The sequence below is a fragment of the Leptonychotes weddellii genome, chromosome 8 (genome assembly GCF_054177405.1).
Source record: "Leptonychotes weddellii isolate Sample4059 chromosome 8, ASM5417740v2, whole genome shotgun sequence".
Lineage (NCBI taxonomy): Eukaryota > Metazoa > Chordata > Mammalia > Carnivora > Phocidae > Leptonychotes > Leptonychotes weddellii.
In genome coordinates, this window is record NC_138376.1 from 12,790,640 (window position 1) to 12,815,042 (window position 24,403).

A 24,403-nucleotide genomic window follows, 5' to 3' on the forward strand; every position below is an offset into this window, starting at 1 on the left:
GTTCAGAATGGTTTGATCCCTATCCAGCTGAATTCCTGAGAGGAGACGAAATCCAGGTCTCCTACTCCTCCGCCATCTTGCTCCGCCCGAGATTCTTAATCATAGGAAACAAACTGAGGGTTGCTGGAGGGGAGGTTGCATGGGGGGACAGGGTAACTGGGTGATGGGCCTTAAAGAGGGCACGTGATGTAATGAGCACTGGGTGTTATATACTACTGATGAATCACTGACCTCTACCTCTGAAACTAATAATACACTATATGTTAATTAATTGAATTTAAATAAAATTAAATTAAATTGAAAAAAAATATTCCATTTGCTCTCCTCCACCTCTACCCATCTTGAACATCTGATGTCAACCTGAGCTAAAAGCAATATTCTAGGTGTGATCTACCAGCATACTGAAAGGAGGACTATCTTTTCCTTCATTCTATACTCTTTACTTCTTTTAAGGAAGTCTTAGATCACTCTGTTAACTCAGATTACATGGGCAGCCACAGGTTTCCCTATGCACAGATGCTATTGTGGAAGAATGATATAATTTATCATTATATATCATTATATATCATTAATAAGAATATAAGATCCTTATATTCTTATTAAATTTAATTTTGCAATATCAATCTCATTTTTCCCTATTGCTGAGTCCTCTCAGAATCCTTATATTTGCTTACGAAGTATTTTGACATTACGGAGGTCATCCATGAATTCAGCCAATGTGCTTTCCGGATCTTCATTCAAGTGTTGGATAAACTATCGAATAAGATGGGGCTGAGGACAAAATTCTACAGCAGGTCACTAGGAACCTACTTTCATTTCAACTAATGGGCATCAAGATAACTGGTCTCATGGCAATGCCATCTTGTTTTTACCTCACTCCAGAATGGAGCAGTTGACTCTTCATAAAATCTAGTTACGTGGTGACTTATCTCATTCTCCTCATTCACCAGACAACTTAACCTGCCCAACAAGAAGTGAGATTAGTGCAGTTTCTGGTGAAAACCACTTCCTTTTACTAAATCTTCACAAGATATTCCCAATTATAATTATTTCTGAAATTGACTTTAGTCTAAGTAGTCGATATTAAAAACACCATACTTATCTCCTGATTTCCTGGTATTTTTTTCTATGCTCCACAGGTTATTCCCCAAAGAGCAGTGGCAATGGGTTCCAATTATTCTTCAGTAAACTCTTTCTCCATCTCCTGGTACATTATTCCCCTAGGCTGGCAGACCTGCTTATTGCTCATAAGACAGCTGTATGTGCCTTTGTTTATCTCAAATATCGAAACCCTCACGCAAATCCATTCCTCCATTCAACATGTACTTATTAAACACCTACTATGTGTTAGGTAGGCACTGGAACCTTTAGCTGGAGGGCCCTTTTGAATGAGCATACCTAGAAATAAAGCCAAAGAATAATTTTTTATGCCATGCTTTGGACTTTGAAATTCTTCTATACACAGTGGAGATCTGACGACTAGTTTCAAGTAGGAAGGTGCTATAATTAAATCTGTGAGTTAAACAGATCTTTCTAGAAGGTGATTAGAGTATGGTATAAGGCTACAAGTGAGGGGACCCCTACAGTAACCTAAGAGGCACGTAGTGAAAAGCTGAATTAAGATACTGGCAGTGGGGATAAAAATGAGACACACTTAGTAATGGAATACATTTAGGAATGGGAAGATCTTGGCAATTGATTGAAGGGAATGGGGGTGAGAAACAAGATTCTAAAGTGACTGTCCTTTGTTAACTGTCCTCAACTAATTGGACAGCTAGTTGGACATTTACTGAGAACAGGGATAGGTTATGGATTTTATGTTACTATTTCCAGGATCACACATATTTTATTAAATTGGAATTATTCTGGGAATAGCCTAGGTAGTCACAATCATTTCCCATCTCTCTTCTTTCTTTTCTTAATACTTGGTGACTATTGTGATTGCATGATCAGGTGGAAATATCCTAGAATATCCTGAAACTGTTGAACTGTTAGCTCCCTTTAGTATCTCATCTGGTTGACATATCTTAATATGTTTCTTAGACATTTTAAAATTTGTCTTTCATTTGACCATATTTCACCTTCCTCACAGTGGTTACTAAGAATTCACTTTCTCTTAAATTTCCCATCGTGTTCATTTTGCCAGTAAATTTCTCAAATCTAAAAAAGATCTGGATTCCCTCCTCCCTTATTTTCTAGGACATGAAATAATTGGCAGTCTAGAATTTCTCAGATGCTCTGCTTTTCTGCTGAATGAGATTTAGAGCTTGTGTCTTGATACTTAAGATTCATTACCACTTGCTTATGCTTCTTGTTTTTTGTGTCAATTTTATGATTTATTTCAAAAATACAGTATCCATTTCCTACATCTGGCCAAGAAGACTGTACGATACAATCCTACCACTTACGCATCGGGGGGAGACACTGGATCAGACTCATAGAATTTCAAGCCTCAAAAGAATTGGAGAGCCCACCTAATGTTCCCTTTACAGATAAGAAAATCTGAGAGAAAGAGGTTATGTGATTTGTGTAAGGTTGCACAACTGGTTAGTTAGGGGCAGAGCCAGGACTAGAACATATGTCCTCTAACGCTTAGCCAAAATTTGTATTATGTTTTTCCCTTGGCAGGAAGTCAGACACTAGTACTCAAGTAAAGAATTTAGGGTATTCTACTTTCAGCACTGCAGGAGCCCAATGACACACTAAGAATATAACTCAGAAATGTATGATTATGTGATGCTGTGAATATATCCTTATATGGTTATAGGTAGACCCTCGGGTACTGATGTGGCTTTAGCTACATGCTTCAGTCTAAGGATCCCACAGCTCTGGCATCCTTGATCCAACAATTTCCTTTTCTCAGGGGTGGCTCTGACCACTGCAGAGATCTCTGTGAAAACCCATGGTAATAGCAAGAGCTGTGTCCACTCACTGCATCATTAATCATGTATGTTTCCTTTTGCATTGTTTTGTCTGGTTCAGTAGTAAATCTAAAAGAAGGTGGCACATAACCAAGCCCAAGTTATTATTCTTGTTCATCTCTAACCCTGAACCAGCCCTTTGTGGTCAGGTTTATTTCAAGGAAATTCCAGAAAGTCCCCTTTTACTGCAGCTCCCTGGAAACAGGGTACCCATGATATCTAGAAAAAAATAGATTGATAGATAGATAGATAGATAGATAGATAGATAGATAGATGATAAATAACTCCAGCAGGCAGAAGGGTGTGTTACTCAGAGGGGTCACATAGAGCCGGTACCTGGCAAGGTTGTCTGTAGAAGCCATTGAGCCCTGAGTAAAGGGGAGTGACTCATAAGATGAACCATGTGCCATGATCTGGCAACTGTTCCTGGGGAGGAAAAAAAAAAAAACCCATCTGGATGATACCAGCCCACCTGCTTGAAGGAGGTGTTGTCATTGACTTGGAAGTATGAGTCAGCCATGCTAATCAAGATCTTGGCCCCTGAAGGCCAAGAAATAATGTGAGGATCCAGCATCAGAATGTGGTGCCAGGAATCATACAGACTGCCTTCTGTTGAGGCTCCTTCCCTCTGGGACATTGGAGTGTTCCTGTGGGACCAGGGAACAGTATAGATGTGATCTGTAGTGAGCACTTGCCCTTGATCCCTATAGAAAAGACAGCAGCCACTGAGTTTCCATTCTTTTAACTTAACTTCTGTAGAGCAACTGAAATGAAACATCTTGGCTGTCTAATATGAAAAATCATCTAGACTTGGGGAGAGAATAATGTGATGCCTCCATCATTTCTGTCCCCCTCACCCCAATTAGTAACCTAGGATGTTCTTGTTCTGAGATATTGGTGTTACAGGCAGTCATCTGAAAGTGAGAGGAGAAGTTGAAAACTAGAATTCTCTAATCTTATTTCCTGCTCTGCCATTGGCTGATTGCCTCATCAGAGGTTCTTTGACAAGGACAGTCATAGATCTGGGGACAGATGCCAGTCGCCTGTCCCATTGATAAAGGATTGCAATATAATATTGTTTCTTCTTAAAGTGAACACATCATTTTTTTCATGTTGAAGAGGAGAGATGTTTATATTACTCACCCTTCTGTCTCATAAACATTTTAGTTCTTTCAAATGGCATAATACGGCAACATCATACCCATTGCTAATTTATTTCTTCAAGCTTGCTTTCATCTCTAAGAGCTATGGACACCTCAGGTTTACCAGTAGGCTGCCCCAGGTTTATACCCACATAGCCTGAATTTGTGAAAGTATTGTATTCTTTCCTTCTTTCTTAATAGAACTAGTCCTGCCAGTCAAATTCTTTGAGGCTGTAGGACAATGTACCCATAGACCACAAAACAGTATAACATGAAAATTGATTTAAAGTATCCATAGAAATGTGGGGTAGAAGGATAATTTTCCATCACATTGTCAATTTGGGTTTTAGTTCTTCTCATCCTGGGCTCTGTGGCGTATTTTAGATTCTACCGAGATAATATCTTGGGGTTCCTAGGAAATGAATCTGAGCTCAAGTGATCAGACCTTATTTTGTTCTTTTTGAGCTTGAAATTTCCCCCCCAAATAATCTGATTACAGTATCTCAGCGTCAAGTACTTCTATTGGCTATTTGGTGCCAACCACCTATTTATAAAGTGGCAGGTATCTCTCAAGCCTAGTGACATTGGCCAAGACACCTGTCCTTGTCCAATTCCAATCAGCTGTGTCCAGAGTAAACACAATAACTGATTTTACTTCCCAAGCCAAGCTTCCTGTGCAAGTCAGAACTACTGAGACCAAGACAGAGGATTTAGGGCCATTTTTTTTTTTCCTTAGGAAGGGGTTGTGTCATTGCAGGCACCTAAAACTTCATGAACTCCCCCATAGTGCATTCACTATCCCTGCACCTCATGTGATCACCCCAACCATTCAAGTCCAGCCGCTAGACAGAATCACCTAAGCCCAGACTCCAGAAGTCATTTGTATTATTGCAAAGTCTGCTGTCACTACACACTTTGAAAAGAAGGTCATCAAAGGACTTACCTGTTATGGCACCCCTCTGAAGTTCATCAGAGAGAGTTTCAGATGGCCTTGTGATTTCCCAGATGAAAGGGATGACAGAAGTGCAAATTATTGGCATTAAATAAGAAGGAAGAACATTGGAAGATCAAGTGTAGTTTGGGGGGAAATTAAAACTAAGAACAAAGGAAAGGAAATTAAATCCAGGGCCTGTTCCTTAAAAGGTTGGATTCTGATTTTTGATCTTGAAAAATAAGTTTTGGAGGAAAAGCTGTTTCCAACTCTGTCCATCTTCTAGGTTTTTCTGTCTTCCATCTATTGCATGATTTGGAGGGAAGAAGGGATTCGCTGGTGGTAAAGTGATCATTAGATTTAATATTTAAAAATAACGACTTGTTTATATAAAATGATGGCAGTCTACAAACCTGTCACAAATATCTAGGTCAGTGCAAACAAAGAGGAGAAAGAAATGACTTGCAGAAGTATAATAAAACCACACAACAAATTTATCATGGCTATTCTGTTACTCTTTTACTATTCATCTCCCTGGTAAAGATATAATGTTTCATTTCAGGTAGAAAATATCAGGTAAGGAGCATTCATAATTGAATACTTTCAAGAACTAATATGTGGCTCTTCCTCTTTTCCTCTTCTTTTCAGCCTCTCTGGGGGAATTCCAGAAGGCCTGTTGTCAGCCAGATTGACAGTTATCCGTTAAGATAGCCATGGTTTTAGACTGCAAGATGTGTTTGCAAGATTGTTAGAGTCAATGCCCTCATTAAGAAAAATGGAGACCATTTCCCACACACATTTGCCTAGAATAAATAAAATATTTTCAAAAATTCAACACTGGTCTTAACTAATGGGAGAAAACCATGGTGGTCAGAGAACAGAGTTGCCAGGCTGGAGACCACTTTCCCTGCCTCGTTTTTCTGGACAGTCATAGAGACAAGATCATCTGCCCTGGGTTTCTCAAAGGCACAGAGAGATTAAATAAGGCAAAAGATGTGAGGATTCTCTGAAAAATTTTAATTAATATCCAGTGCAGAAATATATACAGCCACAGTGCTTTTGTATCTGTGTGATTATAATCCACGAGGAAGAAACCCATTCTGGATGGTGGAATGACAGATAGCAAGGAGCACCAGCCTTAAGCAAAGTGGGAATTACTCAGGCATTGGTTAGGTACCACTTCCTGTAGGACTGTTAGTGAGAACCCCTTTGCTCCACCAAACACAAATATGGCAGAGCCCTCCACTTGTCCTCCACCCTGACTCCCTTGTTCCTGTCTCCCCTTAAAGCTTTCTTATCTCATGACTTTTCAAAGCAATTTGAGATGCTGTGCAAATGATTTCATACATCATTATCACCCGGGTCTTTTTGCATTTGAACATGGAACAACTCTAAAACTATGGGAATAACTTTAGTGGAACAGAGCTTGGGTTCCTCTTCATTCATTCATCACTGTGTTCTTCAAGCTTTTGGTCACTGATCCAACAAATATTTATGGAGTGTTGACTAAGTGCCAGGTAATGTACAGAAACTGGAAATGCAGCAGAGAACATGAGGAACATGGTCTGGGCCCTCATTCAACTGACTTGGGAATAGACATCCAAATAGAGATGAGAGCTTTGGTGGGGCAGCCTGGGGTGCTGTGGGAAGCTTTTAGATCTTGGGACAGGCTTCTTGGGAGACTCTGGGAGCAGTGAGTAGTTTTTGATGCCTACTACTTAGGAGAGTGATGTCATCATCTACAAATAGGGTCAGTTCTGTCCAGAAGAAACTATTGGGAAAGGAGAAAAAAGGATTGGATTTGAAGTCAAATGCCCTAAGTTGAGCTGCAGATCAGCTTAACCAATTATGGTTTTTGGAGAATTCATTCAACTTTTCTGAGCTTCAGCTTTCTCCTCTGCAAAACAAAACAAAAACCAAAGGCAGAAGGGGTGAGTTTTGTGGTCCTTATCAGTTTTATACTTTTATATCGCATTGTTTTTTGAATACCTAAATTAACCTTTTCAAGTCTAAGGTCCAACATGTAGTTCTCCTTGAATATTTCCAAGGCTAAATTTCATTGCCCACCCATTTTTTTTCAGTGAAACTCTTGGCCTCTGATCATTTCTTGGAAATCTCATACAAGGGCCTGGCTCAAGTGAATGATAACCATGTATTCTCTGTTGTCATCCCACAGGCACTGAAGAATGGGCTGATAACCAATCTGGGTTGCTCGACAAAGCCCAGCCCTCCCCACTGGATGTCTTATCATATCAAGATTGGAATGCCTAGGTCTATTGCCCATGGCAAACTTAATGAACCTTGCCAAGTAGGGTAATGGAAAAGATTAAAATAAATAATAATTCTAAAATAGATAAGCACACTTTGTCTTGCAACCCTTCCTTGTTATGCAGCTTTAAAAAACATGACCCTCATAGAGCCAAATCAAAATGACAACTTCTCTCAAGCATATCATTATAAAAATGAAAGGAACTTTAGAAGTCATTTGATCCCATGATCCCACGATTATACTTCAGAAATGAGGAAATTGAGGCTCAGATAGGATAAAATATTTTGGCCAAGAACCCACAGCTGGCTGGAAACAGCCCAAGACCAGAATTCAAATTTTCTGGTTCCCAAGCGCTGGGATTCTCTTTCCTTCACCTTACTCTATCATCCCCAGATTGTACCATTTGTCTTTAAGCTGTTCATACTCCAAAGTGACCCCAGGCTCTCTTATAGTCTGTTCTGGTTCCTTGTCTCTGCAGAGGAAAGAGGAATTCCTTTATCATCCTTAAATTTACTACCACATCTTTAGATCATTCATCACTCACTGTGTGAGTGCCGCCCTTACTGGAGGGCTCCTGCTCCCAGCCTCTGGAAATCCTATTTCCTTCGCTGTCTGCCTTTCTCATGGCCTAGCAGTGTCCCTGATTCAACCAAATGCATTCAGAGTCAACACAAAGCAAGAATGCCGAGGAACCAGTTAGGGGAGCTGTTTTCTTACCACACGTTGTTATTTTTGTGTTTTTATGAACCTCTTGAGATTTGAATGGCATCTCTGGGGAACAAATGCTAGAGCCTTCAGTGGAACCACAGAGGCCAGAGACATGCCCCCAGCCCGGTAGATAAGGCATTTGGTTGAACTGGAGCCTGGGGCAAACCCTTTCATTGTTGCCCTGCATTTAGGAGGGTATGCAGAAAGACCTGAGGGGAAGGTGACCGGTCCAGCAGCCCTGAGCTCCAGCACCAGCTTTTGGCTCCAATAGTGAGTGGTACAACCCAGGACGGAACATGAATGCTGTGCCACTCTCCTTTCTCATGTACAAGGGACATAGATTTTAATTAAAATGATTTCTGGAAATTCATCCTCATTTTCTCTGACAGGAAATGTGGGAACTTTTTACATTCTCTTAAGAAGGTGAGCAGCAACTACTTGGCACACCCATTACAGGGAAAAAGTCAATAAGCAACGAGAACAAGATAAATAGATGATCATATTGATGTATGTAGACCAAGGACTGTTTCAACACCATAATCTCTGCGCACACACACACATACACGCTTACTTTCAAAAGTTGCTAACCAATCAGTATGCATTTATCAACTATCTATGTGAACAGCACTGCACGAGTAGTTTTCTTTGACATCTGAATTCCAAAATTAAAGTGAATCCGTAAGTAGAAAAATGTAACCCTATCTAAGCAAGAAGAGAAAGCAAGCCCCAAAGTATCTTATACATGCTTTGACACAGTGTTTGCAAAGGCCAGGTCACCCACCTGTTGGTTATTTTAAGAAGGGGAATTCTAGCAGCAGCTGGGACTCTGCCATAAATAACTTGCACACCCGTGTTCTCACGCTGAGCACTTCTTGTCACATCTTTCCAAGGGACCTTGATTGGGGAGATGTCTCAGGAGACCATTCTCTCCAGAGCCATAGAAAATGGCGCCATCATAACTTGCTTCTCCCCAGCTCCTTCTGTCTGCAGGCTCCCAATCAGATTCAAGAGCCTGTCCACTGTTGGAGGGTCAGAAGAATATGCACAAGAATAATCACTGTCACCCTCTGAGGTCATTTACATCAACCCCATTAAGTAAACCCACTCACATTGCAAAATCGTCCAATAGCTCCTCATTACCATTAATTTTAACCTCAAAAATCCCAATCGTAGTATTTGAAGGTCTGCCAAAGTGCCCAGCCTCCCCACGATTATGCTCCCTGCCAACTGGGGCAGCACTGGTTCCTCCCTGATTGCAATGGACTCTTTCCTTGATTTACTGGTTGATCTCCCAGAATGGTGGCTTTTCCATTGCTGAGAAGAGCTCACCATCCCTTTTCTCCCCAAAGACCTCCCTATCATGCAAAGCAGAAGAAGCTTAACCTGGGATATACGTCATATACCCATGTGAGGTGTGTATATACACACATGTACTTTCTACATAATGGCCATTTGTAGGTAGGCTCACCTGCTCAGTGCTAAAGAAAATTCAAGTCATTCCAAACCATGACATACATGAATTCATCCTCAAGACTGGCATTACATAACTAATGAATCATTGAATGTTACATCAAAAACTAACTGAACATAAAAGAAAGAAAGAAAAAAAAAAAAGATTGGCATTAAAACAAGACCAAAAAGCACCCGTAACTTAGTGAGAGCTTGAATTGCTGCCTTCATGGGTCTTTGTCAGCCAAAAAGATTCAGAAGGTAGCTCAAGTATCTTTTATTTTGTTGATTTTTTTGAGAGATAATTAATGGATACCATTATGTTAGTTTCAGGTAAACGGTGCACCACAGTAAGTCTGGTTAACATCCATTACCATACAGAGTTACACATTTTTTTTTCTTGTGGTGAGAATTTTTGAGATCTACTTTCTTAGCAGCTTCCAAATAACCAATATAAGTGTTATGAACTATAATCACCATGCTATGTATAACATCCCCCATGACTTAATTATTTTATAACTGGAAGTTTGTATCTTTTGACCACCTTCAATCATTTTGCTCACTTCCTACTGCCTGAAACCACCAATCACTTCTTTTTATCTGAGTTCAGTTTTTTGTTTTGTTTTGGTTTGGTTTTTAGATTTTACATATAAGTGAGATCTTATAATATTTGTCTTTCTCTGGCTGACTTATTTCACTTAGCATAATGCCCTCTATTTTGTTTATCTCTTGATTGGAGTTGGAAAATTTTTGTTGCTAGAGCCCTCCCCCCCAACTTTTTTTAAAATGTTAATGTCCAGCATTTTGGGAGCTTTGATTGGTATTGTTTCTTCCAAGAGGGACATTTGCAGATAAGAGGACCAAACAGGCAGAAATGCCTTGACATATAAGCTCAAGCACTATTTATACCCCATTTCTGTGAATAAGATTTAACTGCTGTCTCAAATCTCCACGAAGAATCATATCATCTTGAAAATATCCTAGTACAAGGTCTTGTCCCTAGAAGGTACTCAGTAAATGCTTGTTGAAGCAGTCATGGGGGATTTAGCTCATAAAAAATCAACATAGCTGACTTTAATGGTAACCCTTAACTTCTTATTTGATTTCCCAACCAAAACTATAAATTCAGCCTCACCTTTGTTTTCTTCTACAGATTTCAAGGGCTTAACCTCTTTGGAGTTCGGGATCAGCCTTTTCTTAAATTGCTTTTCTTTTATGCTGAGTATGCATTAATGGCTTTAAAAGATAACATATTCAAACAATCATTCTACTTGACATAGTAAGAAGAGAGTTATGTTCATGGATGTATTTTTCCTAATAACAGGGTGCAAGGGAGGATTTTCTGATAATTGTCTGGTTAACTAAGGGTCAGGGAGATGGATTAACCGTGCCATGGATTTCACATCACAGAAACGTGTGTATTTGTGAACTGGTGTCCTGCTTCCTTTTTTCCTAGGAGTCAACAACTAATTTCCAAAACTGGTTTTAAGTCGTATTATTTAACAATTACGTTCCTTATTTTTAGGCAGGTTTTTTATGTTGTTTAGTTTTCAGTTAGTTTAAATTAAGTGGATCTACTCCTTGAGGGGAAGATGAACGTCCAAGAGTCAATAAGAATGATTAGCGTCAGTTTAGTTTGAGAATTTATAAGGCAATTAACCAAGAATCCCATGAAAATATGTAACCTTGAGCACCATGTCCTCTGTTGTTCTTCCAAATGACTCTTTCAGACGTACACGTGTATGTTAGTGGGCTCATATATATATATGTGTATATATATATGTATGTGTGTATATATATATATATATATATATATATATATATATATATATGTCACTTGCAGAAGGGGATGGCTCCCAAAGAGTGTTTGGCTTTGAGCAATTAGGGGAGGTGGAATGTAAAAACCATTTTCAATTTGGCTGTATCCATTTAACCATGCTGAATTGCTGTTATATGCATAATGCAGACTCACCAAGGAGAGAGGAAGTGCTGGGGATGGTGACCACATCCTTCGGTCACCTCCTGCCACATGCAGAATGCTGGGTAGGTGGGGACCCCGGAGACACTTCCCCCTTTTTGTCAGCCACACCAGACCTCGGAGTAGAGGTCCTTGTCCTTGTGCTGCCTGGATGACAGAGATCACCAGTGGGACCAGGACACTCAACGCAATGCAACTAAAAAGTCAGTTTACTGGTGTACCCAGACCACCAGCTCACACTCCCACACCACTGGTTCTACTGAACTACATACGGACAGTGTCTTTCTTGTCCAGAACTGTATCCTTAGCACCCAGGACAATGCCTACTGCAGAGCAGGCATTCAGGAACCAGATTTCAACTGGGTGAATTGCATGAGCTGTCGGGGTAGGAGGAAAGAAACTCCAGTATCTTATTTCCACAACTGCTGAAGTTCACAGCTGTCAGGCCCTTGAGCTCCAAGGTCAGCCGTGGCAGGGCATTCGGTGGAGGCTGCAGTAGTCACTCCTTTTTATGCTTAATCTTTGGTCATTCCCTCTAAACCCCATGCTGAAAGGATCTCCTTCAGTATCATCAGTAGATACCAATGCACTTAGAACTGCCCAGAGCTTTCTGCTAAAGCTAGTGTTCCCTCGCTAATGCTATACCGAACCTTGGCTTGGATCGATGTCTGCCTACTGTGATAACATGGTCAAATGTGGGCTCACTTTTTTTTTTCATATTAACAATACTTAGAACTCCCTTGGGAGTTTACTATACTTGGGAGTATACTATACTCTTGGGAGTATGACTTTGCTAAAAGTAGTTGATTTTCCTCTCTCTTTCCTACTACATGTGTGGTGTATAGGAGATATTTGCTCATTCACATCACTCAAGCCAGCCTAAATACTCACTTTTGGTAGTATGTGAAGTACTATTAGTACAAATCCTGAAAATAAGTCAAAATGTGTCTTTAATATCATATAAAAGTCTATATGAGGAATTTATATGAGAAATTCTATGGCGAATCTGCCTCATGGTGAAATCAGAAACTATTAAACATAGAAATCAGAGAACTATTTACTGTGTGTCTACATACTAAAATAGTCAATTATCGGAGGTGCCTGGGTGGCTCAGTCATTAAGCGTCTGCCTTCGGCTCGGGTCATGATCCTCGGGTCCTGGGATCGAGCCCCACATCGGGCTCCCTGCTCAGCGGGAAGCCTGCTTCTCCCTCTCCCACTCCCTCTGCTTGTGTTCCTTTTCTCGCTGTGTCTCTCTCTGTCAAATAAATAAATAAAATCTTTTTTTTTAATTTTTTTTTTTTAAAGATTTTATTTATTTATTTGAGAGAGAGCATGAGAGGGGGCAGGGGCAGAGGGAGAAGCAGACTCCCTGCCGAGCAGGGAGCCCGATGCGGGACTCGGTCCCGGGACTCCAGGATCATGACCTGAGCTGAAGGCAGCCGCTTAACCGACTGAGCCACCCAGGCGCCCCATAAATAAAATCTTTAAAAAAATTTAAAAAAAGTAAAATAGCCGGTTATCTTTGGAAAATCGACCAGCCTTTCTGTAACTTAGGTTTGTTGCACAGGTGACTAATCATTCAATCATCCTTCTGGTGAGTAGACTCTCTCTGTCCACCTCAGAGCTTTGTTCTGAAGAGATGCCATTGTTCTGGGTCCCAAAAGGGCTCTAGCAAGACAGGGACACATCTGTCCTGTTGATTAGCGGGCCCATGGTGCCTTGCACAATTCCTGGCCCAAACAGATAAGGAATATTTGTTGAATCAACTAATGAATGCTTGAGGTGTTCAGTACACCTGACAAATCTTCCTGCACCCTACACAAGAGTTACAGAGTTTGTTCTTCTCAAACAAGCAAGCTTGTTATGGATTCCATGGGAAGAGAAAAAAATGTCAGCCCAGCAGGGTTTTTCCTCCCCCTGTATATAAGAAAAAAAACATTGAAGTAGTGTAAACAGGCAAATATAGACACCAAATGCTACTGAACATATTTCAATTGTTTTTAATTGAGTTCAATCAAATTATTTTTCCCTTCGAAAATTGAACGCTTCTTACTCACCTGGCAGTCACTTTGAACGCTCGAGAAGAAATGACTGGATTGACAGAAAGAATCTTAGAGAAATGCATATGGAAATTAAATAATTGAACACCATCATATCAAGATGACTTAAAGCAATGGAGTGTCTATTCTTTCCCACACCGTGCTCATTTACTAATCTCACTGAGTGAAGTGTGGCACGCAGCAAATATCATATAGCTGCATGTCATGGGCTTCGTTTTCCCCCACACTGACCTTGGATTAACCCCTCACCTTTCACTCTACAGCTAATTAAATCCAGCGACAGTTCAGTGAGACATTCTTTGCCGAGATGTTTAGTGAGGGTCTTAAATTCCTTCATATTTGTCCCAACTGCTATGCCTACCTCCCCAAAGTACATCTGCTTCAGTGTCACAATATTTTGTCAGGAACTACAGGACTGCCATGGCAACATCATAAAGCCGTCCCTCGCCCAACTCTTCAAGGAGTTTATAAAAATCCAGCTGTAAAAATTGGCCGTAGACCGTATGAGCTGGTTGTTTTATGTGGAGTAGTTAACCTTTCTCTCCTTCTTTCTCCACCACTCCCACTCCAAAACCACTCATTTAAAAATATTTGCAAAGTAATTTAACATTTATTTAGCCATCAAAGGGGAAATGGGAGTTGAGCTCAGGTTGACTTTCCTGAATACTATACCACTTTCTAAGGTCAAAATTGTCCTTTTTTTTTTTCTTCTTCCTTTTTGCCAACTGGGTGAGCTCAGCTAAAATCAGGAGTTCATTTTTCATCCCCCCTCATTTCCTCTTGCTTAGAGGTCTTCACTTCCCTGAGTTCCTTTTGAAATGAGGGAGAGCCCCCTATATAGGAAAAATGCACAGGCATCCAAGGGTGAGGGGCAGGCATGGTGGGGGACAGGTCCCTCTAAGGACTAATCTCCATTTCACTGGAACCCACTTAACTGTGCTTGAAAGTTATTCCTTTTATTTTTCTCTTCAAAGACAAGTTACATAAGCCTTCTCTTTCTCCATTATTCCTTGTGGTTAGAGGGGTTTTCTTTTTCTTTTCTTCTCACTGGTTTGGGCACTTGTGCCAAAATCCCATTTATCCTTATCCTAAAGTTGTAGACAAGGTTGGGTGAGGTTACATCACTCATAGTGGATGGAGTTGACACAAGGGAGCTCAGATGTCCCCAAGGAAAGGGACAATTTGAAGTTTTTTTTTTTAAATTTATTTATTAAGATTTATTTATTTATTTTGAGAGAGAGAGAACGTGAGCAGGTGGAGGGGCAGAGGGAAAGAATCTCAAGCAGACTTCCTGCCAAGCTGGGAGCCTGATGTGGGGCTCGATCTCATGACCTCAAGATCATGACCTGAGCCAAAATCAAGAGTTCTAGACTCAACTGACCGAGCCACCCAGGCGCTCCCCCCCGTACTTTTTCTTTTTAAATAAAATTAACCTTGTTAGGCAAAAAGAGAAAAACAAAAACACCCTAGAAGCAGTAAACCCATATCCACTGGAACTATTTTGGGTTACAACCTTTGAGAGATTATAAATATTCAACTACACACATGTTAATTATATGACATTCCCTAAGTTAGATGCCCTGGAGTGAAATTAGGTTGGAGGTTTTGACACGATTATCACTGAGGCAAATTCACCTCAGGACAAACCTGGACTGCCTGTGGTTCAATACATCTTGGTGAATGAAGCTTAAATGGTCAGAGTTCCCTATCTTCGTCAAAAGTGGGGTTCGGCTGCCTCAGGGAAAACATGCCTGGGGGCTGTTTTGAGGTTGGCCAGCTCAAAGCCTGTGGGGCTAAAATGGCCAGAGTGATTCTGAGAGGAATGACCCTGGGGAGATAATGACACTGGTGAGCTCGGGGAGCTTGTCTTTGAGACCTTCCCATCTTCCTTTATCCTTGCCTGTCTCCCTCACTTATTTGCAAAATACTCAGTACCTAGTACTCAATGCATGTATTTGTTCTGAATGATTGGATTTTCTCTTTTCATTTCTAATTAGTAATAGTTAGTAATGTATTCTCTCAGGAATGTATAATCACATCTAAAATCTAGAGCACTGTAATATCTTGAAACTGTCCACCATAGCCCAGCACATGAAATACCCCAGCTCAGACTAAAAAAATCCCCCTCTTGCACATTGGCAGTGTGTGGTAACAGCAGCAGAGCCCTTAATCATAAAATGACAGAGTCGCAGAATGTTTGCAATGGAGATGGTTATCAGTCAACTTTTAAAAATTATTTTCATGCGCCCTGCAGCTTGGAATTCCCCCCTTGCCCTGTCACCTTGATGTCAAGAGGAGCTATACATGTGGGTCCTCTGTAAAGGGTCACACAAATTCATTTGAGATTACCCTGGAAATTCCCTCCTATGGGTGTTATGGTACAGTGGAATGAGAGGTGATTTTACATGGTAAATGTGTTTTTATACAATAACCATTCTGAACAGGAAAAAAGCAAAAAAGCCTGCATTTTTCTCAATGCCTGTTATACTCCAGGCAAGAGCAAATGCATGGAGAGGCCAATGCAGCAGTTCTGGTCTGCAGAAAAAACACCAAGTTTTCTGTATTTGTGTGATGGAGCCACGTGGAGATCTCATGAGCTCACGTAGAAAGCCAGTATTGAGTGAGAAGGGAAGGAGTTGAGTTCAAAGTCTTAAGGAACTCCAACATTTCATCATTAGGGAGTGAAAGATAAGTTTGAAAATGGGACTCTGAGGAGTGGTCAGAAGAACAGGGGACAAACCAGGAGTGGATAGGAGATGCAGAAAACCAGAGAAGAGAGGGTTTTTAGAAGGTAAATATGGCCAATACTCTTGAATCCTCATCTTAGGTCAAGTAAAATAAGCAAAGGAGAAAATTATTTAACATACTATGTACTGAGCTATGTCCCCCTAAATTTGTATGTTGAAGCCCTAATGCCCTATGTAACTGTTTTTGGATATAAGGCCTTCAAAGAGGTAATTAAGGTTAAGTGAGGTCTTTGGGATTGGCCCCAATCCAGTATGACTGTGGCCCTAAGAAGAAGCAGAGACAATAGGGATACACACACACAGAGGAAAGACCATGGAGGACACAGGGAGAGGGCAGCCATCTATGAGCCGAAAGAGAGAGGTCTCATGGGAAACCAACTCTGCCAGCACCATGATCTTGGACTTCCAGCCTTCAGAACTGGAAGAAAATAAATTTCTGTTGTTTAAGGTACTTAGTCTGTGGTATTTTGTGATGGCTGCCCCAGCAAACTAGTATAAGCAACAAGGGGTCAAAGATAACCTATGATAAAGTTATTCTGGGGAGTGATGGTGGTAGAAAACTGGATTAGAGTATGTTAAGGAATGAGCATGAGATAAATCAATAAATGGTGACAGGGAACATTGTTAACTCTTTCACAAAATTTGAATATGAAAAGAAAGAAAAAGAGTGATGTGCTAGGAGAAATGTGGGGTTTCAGGATTATAAGGATTAAACTTGAGAATTGACAAATAATGAATGAGATCTTCTATGCATAGCCACCTTAAAAAGACAAAATATCTCTCAGATTTAACAGCAGAATTTGAATTTGATCATAACATCAATAATAATACAAATGACAACAAATCAATATTATCATTTATTGGCCAACAAATATAACCCGAGTCGCAAGCATCTTGCTTTATATATTTTATTTTCATAGCACAGTGTCTGGGAGCTACTAGGCAGTCAATACCTTTTACTGACTGAATACTGAATATTTACTGAATGAATGACCCTACAAAGTAGATATTATTATTATTCCCAATTTATTCCCAGTTTATATATGAGGAAATTAAGAATCACTAGTTTAAATAAGTTATCCAAGATTTAAATGCAGACACATTTAAAGAAAGAATGTGCTAACTAAAGGAAAATACCCTAAGTGAAAATAAAAAATGAAAGCTTAGGAAGGCAAAACCAAGTACACTTTTGTATTGCTGTCCAGGGAGAGGAGAAGAGGTCAGGACAGTACTAGCCTTGAACACTCCAAGCAGCTCTTGGAAAAAGGTATAGGAGGCTTTAGGTGTCTAGTGATTAAGGTCATTCTAGTATTCACTCCATCTGGGATGTGGGGACCAGACTGTGGGCCTTGTAGATCTCGGTAAGAACCCCCGGGAAGATGGGAAGTTATTGGAGAGTTTGAAGCAGAGGAATTTTATCATCTCATATATTGGTCTGCTAGGGCTGCCATAACAAAATATCACAGATTGAGTGACTTAAAAGAAATTTATTTTCTCACAGTTCTGGAAGTCAGAAGTGTAAGACCAGGGTGTTGGTGGGGCTGATTTCTCTTGAGGCTTCTCTCCTTGGCTTGTAGATGGCTGTTTTCTCCCTGTGACCTCACATGATCTTCTCTCTGTACATGCCTGTGTCCTAACTTCCTCTTCTTTTTTTTTTTTTTAAAAGATTTTATTTATTTATTTGAGACAGAGAGAATGAGATACAGAGAGCATGAGAGGGAGGAGGGTCAGAGGGAGAAGCAGACTCCCTGCCGAGCAGGGAGCCCCATGCGGGACTCGATCCTGGGACTCCAGGATCATGACCTGAGCCGAAGGCAGTCGCTTAACCAACTGAGCCACCCAGGCGCCCCCTAACTTCCTCTTCTAATAAGGACTCCAGTTGTACTGGATTAGGGCTCACCTTTGTTGACCTCATTTTAACTTATTTACCTCTTCAAAGATCTTATCTCCAAATATAGCCACTTTCTGAGGTACTGGGGGATAGGGCTTCAACATAAGAATTTGGGGGTACAAATCAGTTCATAACACCTTGCTTAGATTTTTTTTAAAGCTTTGATTGATTGATTGATTGATAGCACACATGAGTGGAGGGAGGGGCAAAAGGAGAGGGAGAGACAAAATCTCAAGCAGACTCCATTGAGTGCAGAGTCCAACTCAGGGCTCGATCCCATGACCCTGAGATCACGATCTGAGCCCAAATAGAGAGTCAGTCGCTCAACTGACTGAGCCACCCACATGTCCCACCTTGCTTAGATTTTTAACATGATCACTGGGTTGCTATGATGAGAACAGTTGCATTAGTGTACAAAGGGAGAAAAATTAGGAGGTTTTTGCAACAATTCAGGTGGCTCGATTCAAGGTGATAAGATGGTCAGGTGGTGATAAGAGTTTGCACTTGGGAAATATTTAAAAAGTTGAGCCAAAAGAAATTGCTTTTGAATTGAATGTAGGCTATAAAAGAGAAATGCAAGAATAACTCCAGGGTTTTTGGCCTGAATAGCTGAAAGAATGGAGTTGCCATTACCGGAGATGAAGAGATTATGGGGCAAGTATACTGGGGAGGGAGGATTAGAACTCTGTTTAGGACATGTTAGGTTCAAGATGCCTATCAGACATCTAAACACAGATGTCTGGTAGGTACTTGAACCCGAGTCTGAAATTTGTGGTAGGGGTGTGGGCTGCAGGTATAAATTTTGAGTCATTATTATATAGATGGTATTAAAAAACAAGAGAATGTATGAAATTGCTGAGGGATGGGTGGGTACAGAGAGGAAAAAAAAAAAGACCAAGGGTTGAGCTCTGCAGCACTGCAATGATAAGGGGGTCAAATGCATAAGGAAGAACCAGCAAAGGAGAGTAATAATGAGTATCCAGGGAGGTAAGAGGAAACCCAGGAAAGTGTGATGCTTGGAAACCAGGTGATGATGGTTCCGGAGCAAAGGAGCGTTTGCCAGATGCTAGTTCTGTAAGATGGGGACGATTAGATTTAGCAACATGGAAGTCACTGGTGACCTTAAATATAAATTTACTTAATATGAATCAGTTCTTAAGAACTTAATCAACTCTCAGGCACTGAAAAGTTGAGTTTGTGGATCAAACTGTAGAGGGAACAATGCCAAGAAAAACATGTCCTTCATGGTCTGCCTATGTGTCCAGCTGCCCTCTCTAGGTAATCTGCTGCCTCTTTGCCAATCAAATCACAATGACCTCTTTGTGTCTCAATGATAAGGCTGAAAATGAAGTCAACATGGTCTTTGAGTCTCTGTAGACTTCAAGGTTTTGTTTCTGATGCCATTAAATGCTACCACAATGCTTGGGACATCGTAGATAACCAATAATTATCAAATGAATGGATTAAAAATGAATGTTGTTGGGAAAGTAGATATCAGCCAAGTAATGGTTTTCTTCCTCTATTCTGTGTTAGTCTGTATCCTCCAAGAAAGAGACCTCAGGATGAGATATGCCATGAAAAAGATTTATTAGGGGAAATGCCTTTGTGAAAAAGATTGGGAGGGGGGCCATTAGACCTTAAAGAAGACATGTAAGGAAGGCAGGATGGTTGAGTGGAAGTATCTTACCCTGCAGTCCAGTGAAGAAAGTATTGGCAAAGCTGATGGGGAATCCTTAAGCCATGGAAGCCAGTCAGGTGACTCCTTGTCTTCCAGGAAAGACAGTCATTGGCTAGAGGCATAGCCTTGACACCAATGGGTGGTATCTTTCAGAGTGCAATTGTTGGGGCTCTTGGTCAATCATACCACCTACAGCCAAGATCTGAGAGGAAATTTTAACAGCCACCTTACCTCCCATGTAGCTGTTTACTCACTATTTTATGTAAATGATTGAGTGTAAATAAGAGTACCAAAGGAAATCTGGAAAACTATCTTTCTCAGTCTCTAGTCAACTGCCTGAATATCCATAATATTACTTAGTTAAGTATGCTAACCACTGGCAACAAAGCATAATTCAGGCAACTTAAATTGGTAGAAGATGAATCTTTTGTCATAAATTATCATTATCTGATAAAAATGATTTTGTAGCTTTTAATAGATAAGAAAAGATAAATGAAAAGGACAAAGAACACTGTCTCTATTCTGCTTTCCATTTATCCCTTTAGTTACTAGCCTTGCATCAGCCCAGATGTCAGCTTGCCCCCTCTTCCATTCTCTCTCTCCCTCTCTTCCTGTCAAAGTTACTCCTTACATTGCTGCTTAGCATCTATTCCAGAAGGCCAAACAAAACCACGTGCTCTCAATCTATTTTTCAAAGGAAACCTTCCATCCCTGAGTGCACACTTGTGTTTTTATAAAAATGGGATGCAACAATCATATGTTAAGAACATGCCTTTTGCAAGATGGGTATTGATGAGTCAAAAATTAATGATTTTTTAATGAAGGAAAAGTCTGAAGGAGAACACCTGGATGGCTTTTCTGCACACTGTGAGCTAAGACTTCTGTAACATAACGTGTTCATTTTCAAAAGAAGTCAACAGAGTCCCGGGATGATGAGTGATTTTATCTTTACATTTCCTTGTGAATGATACCAAAGTCAGAATCTGATGTTCTGACTGCACCACACTGGGCCATTACCTTGAGATGGCACTGAGTCTGCAAGCTGAGCACATCAATATCTGAGAACCGTGCATTATGTGTGCATGAGAGGAGAAATAACTGGACTTTTGAAACTGAATATTGATTCTTCAGTGGCCTGTCTATAATAGACATACCATTTCATTTGATCAAAGCAATTTTTCTTCAGTATTGCAGAATAAAATAGAATAGTAGCCACAGGACAGATTTTTCTGACTCCCAGTATATTAGTTACTCAAAAGAGAAGTTCTGCTTTTAATTTCCCAGTAACCATGTTAATCCCTGCTCTTGTCATTCTTCCCAATATTTATGTATTTAGGATTTAAAGTTGGGGGCAGGTAGGTGAGAGAGGATCACAGATCGGGGGAAATTGAGTTTCTCTTTTTATCCAGGGTGAAGGAAGGCAGGAATTCATAACTAATATAGTGTCTTTTATTATTGTCCTTTCTCTTCTGGGATTGAAGGCAGCTCAACTGGCCTTATGCACTGATACCAGCATCTTCTACTGTTTCTGAAGACCACACACACACACAAAATCTATAAAACCTCACTCACCTTAATTAAAGCATTCAGTTACTGGGAGGCTTAATTATTCTTTGTGAAAAAGTTGAGCAATTCATAGCGATTAAAAGAGTATTCTCAGGTCTCCAAAAGACCATTCCTATTTTGGAGATGCAAGGTCATGGACTCACAATCCTAGGAAGGTCCCAAAGATGTGTCACCTACTATTTTGTTCAAAACAAAAATGGGAAAAACACAGCTTGGGGAAAGCAGTTGGACCTTTCTATGCAGCCCCTGCAGCTTGGGGAAAACTGCTTGGAATTGTGGAAATGAGATGTAATACAATGTTCTTTAAAAGACAGTATGAAACTACCACACAGAGATATATCAATTTTATTTAATATAATAAATTACTATTTTTTAAGTGTGGCTTTTGGTTAGGAAAACTAGTGAATTCTGGTTCCCATCCTTATTTAGTTTGGCCACACTTACTGGAATCCTATGGACGGAATTAAACTTGGACTTCCCATACAGATGAAAATCTGTATAATCTTTGGTCTAGTTTACAAAGACCTCAGAAAGACAGACAGATGATGCAAGTTTTGCTCCAGAAAGTTCTTTCCCTATTCTTTTTTCTTCTCTGCAGTGATTCTTACTCCCTTAAAAGTTTTTGTTTGCTCATCTGCTTTTTAAAAAATATATACCTGTGTATCTTGATTAAGGAGTTTCTCCATCGACTTCCCAGACTTCAATAATCATTGCTGTCTTATACTTTACTCAAAGATCTTTTATCCCAGGCTTAAATAACCTGAGAGTTTTGGGGAGGAGCAAGATGGCGGAGGAGTAGGATACCTAAATTTTGTCTGGTCCCAGGAATTCAGCTAGACAGGGATCAAACCATTCTGAACACCTACAAACTCAACAGGAGATTAAAGAAAAGAATAGCAACAACTCTCTGGACAGAAAGCGACCACTTTCTGGAAGGTAGGACGTGCGGAGAAGTGAATCCGAGGTGATATTTGGGAGGATAGACGGCGGGGGAGGGGGCCTCCGTCGGCCACTTCTGGCAAGTGATAGAGCCCCGGGGCACAAAATAGGAACTTTTAGAAGTCTGCTCCGCTGAGGGACGCTGCTCCAGTGGCTAAGCGGGGGGTGGAACCCTCGCAGGACAGTGTGGTGTCAGGACCCTCAAGGTCACAGAAAGACCGGGGGTGCCTGAGTGCGGCAGAGCTCCCAGGTATCGGAGCAGGGAAGCTGGCTGCAGAGACGGAGCCGAGGCGCGGGCTCTCAGCTTGGGGTTGCCATAAACCATGATCCGCGGCACAGTTGGGCCACTGCTCCTCCAGCAGGGACCCAAAAGCGGCAGATCCGGGGAGACTCCCCTTCCACCCCTGGGAGGAGTGGCGCGGGAGTGCCCTGCAGGGATCTGCTGGGTTTGGAGACTCCACCCAGGGTCGGGTGCCAGAGATAGAAACGCGCGGTCACAGGCCAGATGAGCACGGAGTGCAGCCGGAGACCAGGGAGAGGGGAGCGATTGACTGTTTTTCTCTGGGGGCACACTGAGGAGCAGGTCCCTGAGTTCTTGGCTTCTCCGGGGCAGAGATTGGGAGGCCACCATTTTCACTCTCCGCCTCCAAAGCTGTACGGAAAGCTTGCAGGGAACAAAAGCTCCCGAGAGCAAACTCGAGCAGATTACTTAGCCCGGACCCAGCAAGGGCAGGGCAATTCTGCCTCCGGCAAAGACATTTGGGCACCACGGCAACAGGCCCCTCCTCCAGAAGATCAGCAAGAACAGCCAGCCAAGACCAAGTTTACCGATGAATGAGAACGGCAGAACTCCAGCACTAGGGGAATAATGCACATAGACTCTGTGGCTTTTTTACCATGATTCTTTAGTCTTTAAAAGTTAATTTAATTTTTTTTAACTTTCTTTTTCTCTTTTGTTTTTTTGGAATTTTTCTTTTTCCCTTTTTTACCAACATCTTATCAATCCCTTTTTTAAAAAATCTTTTTTATTTTTCATTTTTAGAGTCATAGTCTATCCCTTCATATTAGTTAACCTTATTTTTGGTATATATATATATAACTTGTTCTGTCTTTAAAATTTTGGGATACAGTTTCTTCTAACAGACCAAAATATACCCTAAATCTCTAGTGTATGGCTTTGTTCTAGTCTCCTGCCTGATCACATTCTCTCCCTTTTTTGTTTTAATCCTCTTCTTTCTTTTTTCAACCAACTTCTTATCTTATCAATTCCTTTTATAAAATCTTTTATAATTTTCATCTTTACAGTCATAGTCCATCCCTTCATCATATTAACCCTTATTTTTGTACATATATAAGTTTTTCTTTCTTTAAAATTTTGGGAGGCACTTTCTTCTAACAGACCAAAATACACCCAAAATGTAGTGTGTGGCACTGATCTATGCACCAGCCTGATCATATCTGATCATATTCTGTTTTTGTTGTTGTTTGTTTGTTTTTATCTTTCTTTTTTCTTTCTTTCTCTTTTTTTTCCCCTGGTTTCAGATCTCTTCTGATTTGTTTAGTGTATATTTTTCTGGGGACGTTGTTACCCTGTTAGCATTTTGTTCTCTCATTCATCTATTCTCCTCTGGACAAAATGACAAGATGGAAAAAATAACCTCAAAAAAAAGAACAAGAGGCAGTACCGACTGCCAGGGACCTAATTAATACGGACATTAGTAAGATGTTGGAACTAGAGTTCAGAATGATGATTTTAAAGATACTAGCTGGGCTTTAAAAAATCATGGAAGATATTAGAAAAACCCTTTCTGGAGAAATAAAAGAACTAAAATCTAACCAAGTCAAAATCAAAAAGGCTATTAATGAGGTGCAATCCAAAATGGAGGCTCTAACTGCTAGGATAAATGAGGCAGAAGAGAGAATTAGTGATATAGAAGACCAAATGATGGAAAATAAAGAAGCTGAGAAAAAGAGAGATAAATAACTACTGTATCACAAGGGCAGAGTTCGAGAGATAAGCGATACCATAAGATGAAAAAATATTAGAATAATTTGGATCCCCGAGAAGAAGAAAGAGAGAGAGGGGTAGAAGGTATATTGGAGCAAATTATAGCAGAGAACT